The following is an 8,361-nucleotide window of genomic DNA, read 5'->3' on the forward strand; positions in this document are numbered from 1 at the left end:
TGGCTAATCTCCAACACTAAAAAAAAAAAAAAGCAAGGCTGTGACCCCAAAGCCTCATGAGGCTGTATCAAAAAACATAAGATCAAAGGAAATAAAGAAATACTGAGGTGTTTTTTAACATTTGATAAACTGAACTCAGATGAACCTCTGTAAAGCATAAGCCTTCTACCTAACATCACTCTTTCACAAAACAGTAAGTTATCTCAGCTGACAGACACACTTAGAAAATTAAAGATCCAGTCCCCAAATATGCAAACAAAGCCAAATTAGCCAAACTGAAGCCATATTCATGACCTTGTCTTCACAAATGGAACTGAAAACCACTACCTAGGAGACACTGGCAGTATTTAACAAGAAAAAGAAGAGTTTTGCACCCTCAGACTGACCCCAGTAATTCAAATCTTTATGTTTTCTTATTTGAATATCTTTAGAACTGTTTTATCTGCACCTGCCCCAGATCAGGAGATGATATTAGGAAAAAAGTTCAGTAAAGAGAAAAGAAAGAGATCTTGTAAAATTAACTGTAGTTTAGCTTCCATAACCAAGTGTGGCATGCTCAAGGGAGTCAGTAGTCAGAGCAGATTTTAAAAGAAGCATCAGAAGGTTTATAAAACTACTATATTTTCAGTGATATTCTCAAAATTCAGAACAGCTTACTTCTGGAAGCCTTGCAGAACTCATTTTTCATTATTAGCTATCAGTTTTGTTTATCTAGATATTCAGTTTTTGCTGTGTACTTTCAAATTTCACAGAACTTTCAACTAAACTGAATTTTCTATTCATACGACTGCAGACACGAGAGCTATTTGAAAAATTATATCACAGGCAAGAGCAGACAAAAATTCATCCTTTTGCAGGTTATGAAAGAGGAAGACATTTACTGTCATTCTGGTAGGGGAGGCAGGCTGTGACAATAAAGAGCAAATAACACCCACAGATTTCAATTAACATTGTCAAAGAATGGTTCTATGTTAGAAAAATATGAAAATTGCCACACACTTATTTTTTCTTATTGTTTCAAAACTGTCACTTTTATTCACAGATTACAGGTTTGGGGGTTTGGTCCCAGATCAAATGAGAATGTTATACATGATTGTGAACATACTGAAAAATGGGTATTTCAGACTGCAAAGACTGAGTGTTTACATGATATTAATATAACGTAAGTCAGACAAAAACATGCAGAATCAAAGGGCGTGGCATCTTCTCAAATAATTCAGCCAATACTGGTTATCTAATCTGTGAGAAAAGGTAGCTCCTGATGTCAGTCAAGGTATTAGACTCTGACCCATAACTGTTTCCATTCCAATGGATAAGTCAAATAAGCATTATTCCTGCCCCGTGTATGCAGAAACATTATAGTTTATTACAGAAATAGGTAGTGGTGACTCCTATAGGAAGGTTCTCTAAAATCATCTCCTGAAAAAGGTAATTGTGACATTTGTTTTGTATGGTCTCACACCTCTGCTGTTTGTAGCAGCCTTTTATATTCAGCAGGGATAAAGCCCTCTGGTTATAGAATTACCTTTTCCCTGTTCTATGAAATCCTGGTCACCTTTGATGAGAGATATGCTTCTGAAAACCACCATCTTTCACTCCCATTCCTCAGGAAAATAATCTACCAAACAACCACATGACCATTCAAAGTCCTTCCTGATGTTGTGTCCAAAGTATCTACCTTAACAACAGTCATACACACTAAAGGGGAAACAGATGGGGTAGACGGGCTGTTGTGAGAGTGTAACTGAGCTGGAGTGGGTCACTGTCCTCATTCCTCCCACCCATTTCAAGCACAGCACAAGGCCTCTGGCTGTCCACATCCTCACCAGGGTATCTCACAAGGAACAGGAAAATGTCACTTTCCGGTGGCAGACAGTAAGAATCTCACTTTTGATATATCATCACATAACACTTTTCCCCCACATCATAACTGCCTTGAAAATCTGAGGTGCAAAAATAGCAAATCAAGACTATTTTAATAACTTAATCTTCACTGGAAAATGTGAGTTCATCAACATAATTTTGCAGAGGAATATGTCCATTTGGATAATTTTCACTCAAAGATAGCATGAGAGTCAGTCTCTGTAAAGCTTGAGAGAGAAGAGCTCATCTATAACATGGAATACATAAGAAGGGTTCAGCTGTTCTCACCAGGGAATTGATCCATAGTATCCAAAAGTAAAGGAGAAAAACAAAAAATCCTTGAAATTTAATTCACCAGTGAGAGGAAAGTGATATAGCTTTAAACTTCTGCTGCCTGCAAATGAAGATGGCTTTCTGAGCAAACAGAAAGACAAGAATACTATTGGATATTATTTTTAAATTTTGTCTTTTTATTGTTAAAATCAGTGTAGCCTAGTTATGTTAAGAAAAATATAGGCCCTTTTGCTTCATATCAATATGCCAAACATAAATATTATTCATTTTAGAACTGAATAATTTGGAGGATAGAACACTGATCTTGCATATGGATATGCATTAATGAAGTTGGAAAATGCAGCTTCACAGAACAAGCAGTAATACTTTTTGACCCCTATTCCAACTTCACTCCAAATGCTCTGAGATTATCAATATAATTTATTAGCCAATTGCTAGTACTGCCTCCTCTTGAGCTAACAGCAAAACCTGTTTATGGAGATCTTCCTCCCACCCTGCCTCTGTACAAAAGTGCCTACAGCTGCACTAGATATCCTATGTGTTCTGTGTAAGTGACACACATACAGCTTTTGCGGGGGCAGAAATGGTGGAAAAATCTCAGAACATCAGAAAAAGATATTTCACAAAACTGTAACATTTCTGCGACAAAATTCTGATTCCCATAAATATTTCTTTACATTCCTGTTCAGATAATATAAATGAAGATGAAAATTTTGAGTTGGCATTTTTAAATTAAATATTTTTCATTTTAAAAAGTACCTCAAATTTTTTTTTTCAAAATGTCAGATTGTGTGTTTTCAGATTCTCAGATTATTTTCTTTGTACATTCACTTTAAAACTTGTCAGACCTTTCAGTGTTCTGACTCTATGCTCCAGCTGAAAACTGAAACTGATTTTGAAATATCAACATTTCCAGGGGGATAATATTTCTGTTCACCTATTAGCTTTTCTTTTGTAACCTGATAAATAAAAATAATTCTTGAATATATAACTTGTAGCTAGTGGCATAGCCATATCTCAGTCAGTTCACAGTTTAAGGAAATGATGATTTTGAATAATATGGAATAATACATGTGATAGGACTGTGACATTATTTACTACAATGAATAGCCATTGCTTTAGTACCTACAGTGACAGAGTTCATTCCAGTTGCCTGTCCATGGGTTTATAAGTGGCTAATTCCTCATTAGTTAGTTAGCCGGTAGTTAGTTGGCCCTGGCCAGCTCAAAGTGTCCAGTCTTTCTTAGCCTTATGCCTGACCCATTGGGCAGTATGGACCCAGTGTCCATTGGGCCATTGAGGCAGAAAATTTGAATGATAACTGGGAACTGTTTAAAAACATTTTACTACAAGCCTGAAAAACTTCCATGTGAAGCGACTAAGAAAGATGCCCAACATGGTAGGTATCAGAGCAGCTATCAAAGTATTGTTTGCTGATTAAAGAAACAAGAAGCCGATGATAAATAAAAATCAGAATGGAGGAATTGTAGAAAACTGATAAGGTAAGGAAAGCAAAACAATCCAATCCATCACTGTGCCAGAGATCAGGACAGTTTAAAAGGATATTTTTACAAAATTAAGACAGAAAGAAATCTCACAGTGTTAAAGACCTCCAGAAAATTATAGCTCAATATTTGGAAAAAGGACAGATGCTGTCACTATGTGATGGTGAACGAATGCTTTCCACACCAGCATACTTAAGCAAGATGTTAAAAGCTAACTGCTAAAACTATACATATTAATTCAACAAGTCTGGAAAAATTGCACTTAAATTTGTAAAAGAACTGACTAAGGAACTATCTAGAACATCATGTGTTGAGTTGCTGGGGAAGTTCCAAAGGATGGAAAGAAAACCTTGAGTTCCAATGTCTTAAAAGAGTCAACAGGAAAGTAGAGGAAATATATATCTGTCAGTGGCTGGACTCCTAAGGAAGAATTTAATTGGGAAAATAAAATCAATATGGGTTGATCAGTATCAGTATCAGTTGATCCATATGGGTCTATGGAAATTAAAATATTTTAGTAACTTGATGTCTCTTTTTACAAGATAATACATTGGCTGATAAATGCAATAGGGTTGATGAAATATATGTAGGCAAAAGGATATACTTTGGCATGAGAGTGATTGCTTTTAGGTAACTAGGGCTTGGTTGTCTGTCTAACTGGATAAGTTGCTGCTTCTGAGTACCACCTAAACATATGAAGCCCTGGTAAACATACCTTGCAAAGAAATTAATCCAGCCCAATTGCAGCTCCACATATATCTTTTGCTTTGAAACCAGTTAAATAGCCCTACCCTCCACATATACTTGTCCTCTCACCTCTAGATCTGTTCGTCTTCCAGCTTTGAGCTGCCTGCAGCCCACCTTCTTCCACATCAGACCTGAAACTGCCGAGAAGAGCAGAAGATGAGGGAACAGATCTATCTCTCTCTCTCTCTCAAGGGAGAGAAAAGATAGGGGAAAAGACCAAAGCTACTGACCTCTCCCTTCTTCCTCCTTTTCTCACTCTGAAGAAGAAGTAAGGAATAAAGAAAAGCCAATCAGGACTTACTTTTTCCAGCCAGAGCTTAAGCAAGCCTAAGGCTTCTGACATCATTAAGAAACAGAGTTGGGGATTTGGCAATACTGCTCACCCACATCTTCTTGTCCCTTCTATTGCCAAGCCCGTTGGCCTGCTGCCAAATCTCCTAAGCCCCTGCAGGAAAGAAGAAGGAACAAGAAAAGTAAGGGGAGATAGCGCAAGGTTAGGGTACAGTCTGTAGCTCTATAAACCAACTTTTTGCTTTCATCATTTCCTCTGATGTGGTCTAGCCAAAGGCTGATCTCCAAATCATATTAAGTCTGCTCAGGATGACTTCTAGGAATGTCTTCCTCCCTCATTTCTCTAGCTATATCATCACACTTCTGCATCTTTTCAGTGTCTGAGCTGTACATTATTTTGCCTTTCTTATTAGACTTTACCCTATAGCCCTGCTCTAGCACATATGAGTTTACTTTGCTGTTAAATTCCACCCCCAGCAGCCTCAAGCAGGCATATGTATACCTTTCTGTCAAGGACTTGTCATTTCCTCACTGCTGCTCCCTCTAAGTAAGAAAACTCCCTTTGCAAAATCCTGCTTTGGAGCCTTCCTTCAAACACATTTCTCTCATGATGCCTGCAAATAATGGCAACCCCCCACTGGCAATGCAAGGAGTGGTCTGAGATTACCAGTATGGTAGGGAGGGAAGCAATGTCAACAAGCAGAAGTGGTAACAAGAGGATGCTCTCTTCCATAAATAAAAGGGCTTTAATTTGCTGTAGCCACCTTAGACACAGATTTAATAAACTCAGTTGACTCGTTCTTCCCAAATGCCCCTGTGTGAACATGGCTTCTGTTTGCATTAGCGTGTTCACACTTGTCAGCATGCTCACAGCACATTTACTTGTTGCAGCCTTCAGTTGTATCCGTTTGGAAATGCTGACTGTGGTTTTCTTTGCTTTTTTTTTCTGTGTCCATATGGTGTCTAGGACAACGTAGCTCTAAGCTTTTGCTAGGGTTCTTAAGCACTACCTTGATATATGTAGCTGATGGAAACAACAGTAAGTTACATTTTTAATGAGCAACAGCAAGCTCACATTTACGCTTGGTTTTAATCCTGCAATGATTATGGCCTGCACTGCTCTTCCAACACATACCTCTTTGCAGGCAAATTAAGTTTTACTCAGCGGACGTTTACTCTCCCTTTAGTCACCAAGAAATCAGTCAAGTACAGTTTAAACACAAATCCAAACTTTGGTCCTTAGTTCTAGTTTGTCTTTATTTCAAACATAATAGAACATAAATCTGATCACACAGGCTGGATAATATCATTGTTCACTTTATAGCCATGGCTCACCGTCACTCTGGACAAGATCACAAAGGGGATAAGGTCATGGAAACTCTCTGTGTGTCTTATACCCTGTGATGTTATCAGGTACTCAACCCTAAATCAATAGAAACACACTGATAAAAAGAGGAGAAAGGGAACTGTGATAATAAATCAACTCAACTGCAGAGAAAGTGCCAGGGAAAACAATATTGATTTTTTTTTTACAAGTCAGTGCACAGATTTGTCAGACAAAAGAATAGAGATGTCAAAATTCACAGAATCAAACACACTAATATTAAGAGAAAAACAACCCCAGTGCCTACAAAATGCTAGAATGTGTGCATAGTGATATTTATCAGAAAGAGGAATGGTATTTTATCATACTCAGAATATTTAAAGGAAATATTTATACAATCTGTATTTAACACCCCCTGTCTGTTCCTCAGACTGATTGTACATTAAAACGTCCTGGTAGGATCAGGCAGGAGGGGAGTCAGAGTCCATGGCCTCTAGCCCGGTGAACAAAAGATGTTTCGCTCCTCACCTAAGGGAGGTGACTCACTGGTCATCACCGGTGACCATGCAGTCACCTCCCCAGGTGGCAGGAAAGTATCATGTTTCTCTGCAGTGACTTAGAGGAGCTTTCTTTCCAGAATGGCCATATGACGCTCCTGGAAAATCAGAGATTGATCAAGGTAGGTCAAACAGATCAGAAAATACTGGAGAAAGACGACATTTAAATTCTGTTCCATGAAAAAGAAAAGGAGTATTAAAATTATATAATCATTTATAATAAATATACTAGATGATGTAACAAAGTTTAATTTTCCCACTGAAAATCATAAGCAAATAGTAGCCATATGAAATGCCAAATATTAGAATAGAAATAACAGGCAGTTCAAAATAGTGATTCATCTGTCATCTAACATTTCTCTTTAATAAATTCAGAAAAATTAAGGTCAGAAGGACCACCACTTTCATAACAAATGTCTTTAACTTTTATGCAACTCCTCTTATTTGTAGTCCTGAAATCTGTTTGGATAAATCAAATCTTTCAGAGAGACATTCAGCATTGATTTGAAGACTTCATAAGGTGTAGAAATCATCAATCGCATTGGTAATCTGTGCTAATGTTTCCATGCTCTCAGTGATAAAAATTAGGCCTAATTTCTTTTCGAAATTTGTATGCCTTTGACTTCCTGCCATCAGTGTTTGTCAATCTTTTCTGTCTTAAATTACAGAGGCCACTATTTTCTCCTCATGCAGGTACTTGGGCTTTATAATCAAGTCACATTCTAATCTTCTTTTTAATAAAATGAATAGATTGAATTCCTTAAAACTCTCATTATAACTCACTTTCTTCAGCATGCAAGTTATTTTTGTGGCTCTTTTCTTCACCTCTTCCAATTTTTTTCATGCTCTATAACTCTAGAACTTCAAGGGTTTGCTATTCATGTGGATCTAGAGTGCACACGCTACTGCCCAGAGATACATTTGCATCATTTCCCCAGTTCACAAGATTTCAACTCAATGCTACTGTCATTAGGGATTTAGATGTCTACTAGGTATGAACTAATAATGAAGCACAATTCAAGCCACTGTAAAATCATTATCCTTTAGCAACCATTGATAATTTTTATTTTAAATTTGGCATGCTTTTTTTCATTTGCTTGGCCATTTTGCATGCTTTTATTTTCATTAAATAAGAAGCAATGCTGAAAAAGAACAAAAGAAACCTCCTGCTTCATCTTCACAGGATGGTCACAGGAATCTTGTTTAGGGAAGAAAGTATAATATAAGCAGCAGGCCAATTCTGGGCCTCACTATAAAGGTAAATAGTAGTCTTGATTTTTGACACCTACCCGTCACCGGTTGCCAGCTTGATAAGAGAATTATGATCTTTCACATATTTTGCAGTTTTGTTTTATTTGTACCTTCTTTTTTGTTATAGGGGTTTTGTTCTGTTTTCTCCTTTTCTCAGTCTCTGAAATATTTATTCAAAACACAGAAATGTAATTAGGAAAAATAATTAAAATGCATTTTATCCCCAAATATTCTATATTCTCCCTCTGGATATTCAATAAATTAGCAAATCATTTAAATAATGGCTGTATTCGACTCAGTAAAGCCTCTTTTACTGACAGTATGTTCCCCTTTGCAAGCTTCCTAAGTTTAGAACATGTCCATGCCATGAGCCATAGCAAAATGCTCCTGTGTCAGAGAGAGAGAGAGAGAGGAGAGGCGAGAGGCGAGAGGCGAGATGCAAGAGGGGAAAGGGGACAGCGGAGAGGGGACAGGGGAGAGAAGAGAGAGGAAAGGGGAGAGAGGAGAGGGGAGGGAGAAGAGGGGAGAG

At 37.5% G+C, this 8,361-nt stretch overlaps 1 long non-coding RNA gene across 1 annotated transcript; it reads right to left on the reverse strand.

Annotated features, from left to right (window-relative positions):
* Nucleotides 1-4,639: 4,639 nt before the first annotated feature.
* On the reverse strand, nt 4,640-7,923 carry LOC106492863 (uncharacterized). The gene is made up of 4 exons (XR_001294059.1): nt 7,871-7,923; nt 6,036-6,123; nt 4,793-4,854; nt 4,640-4,666 (listed from the first exon to the last, which is right to left on the reverse strand). It is a non-coding gene; the product is annotated as an uncharacterized lncRNA (long non-coding RNA).
* Nucleotides 7,924-8,361: the final 438 nt, after the last annotated feature.

This window comes from Apteryx mantelli, chromosome 2 (genome assembly GCF_036417845.1).
Source record: "Apteryx mantelli isolate bAptMan1 chromosome 2, bAptMan1.hap1, whole genome shotgun sequence".
Classification (NCBI taxonomy): Eukaryota; Metazoa; Chordata; class Aves; order Apterygiformes; family Apterygidae; genus Apteryx; species Apteryx mantelli.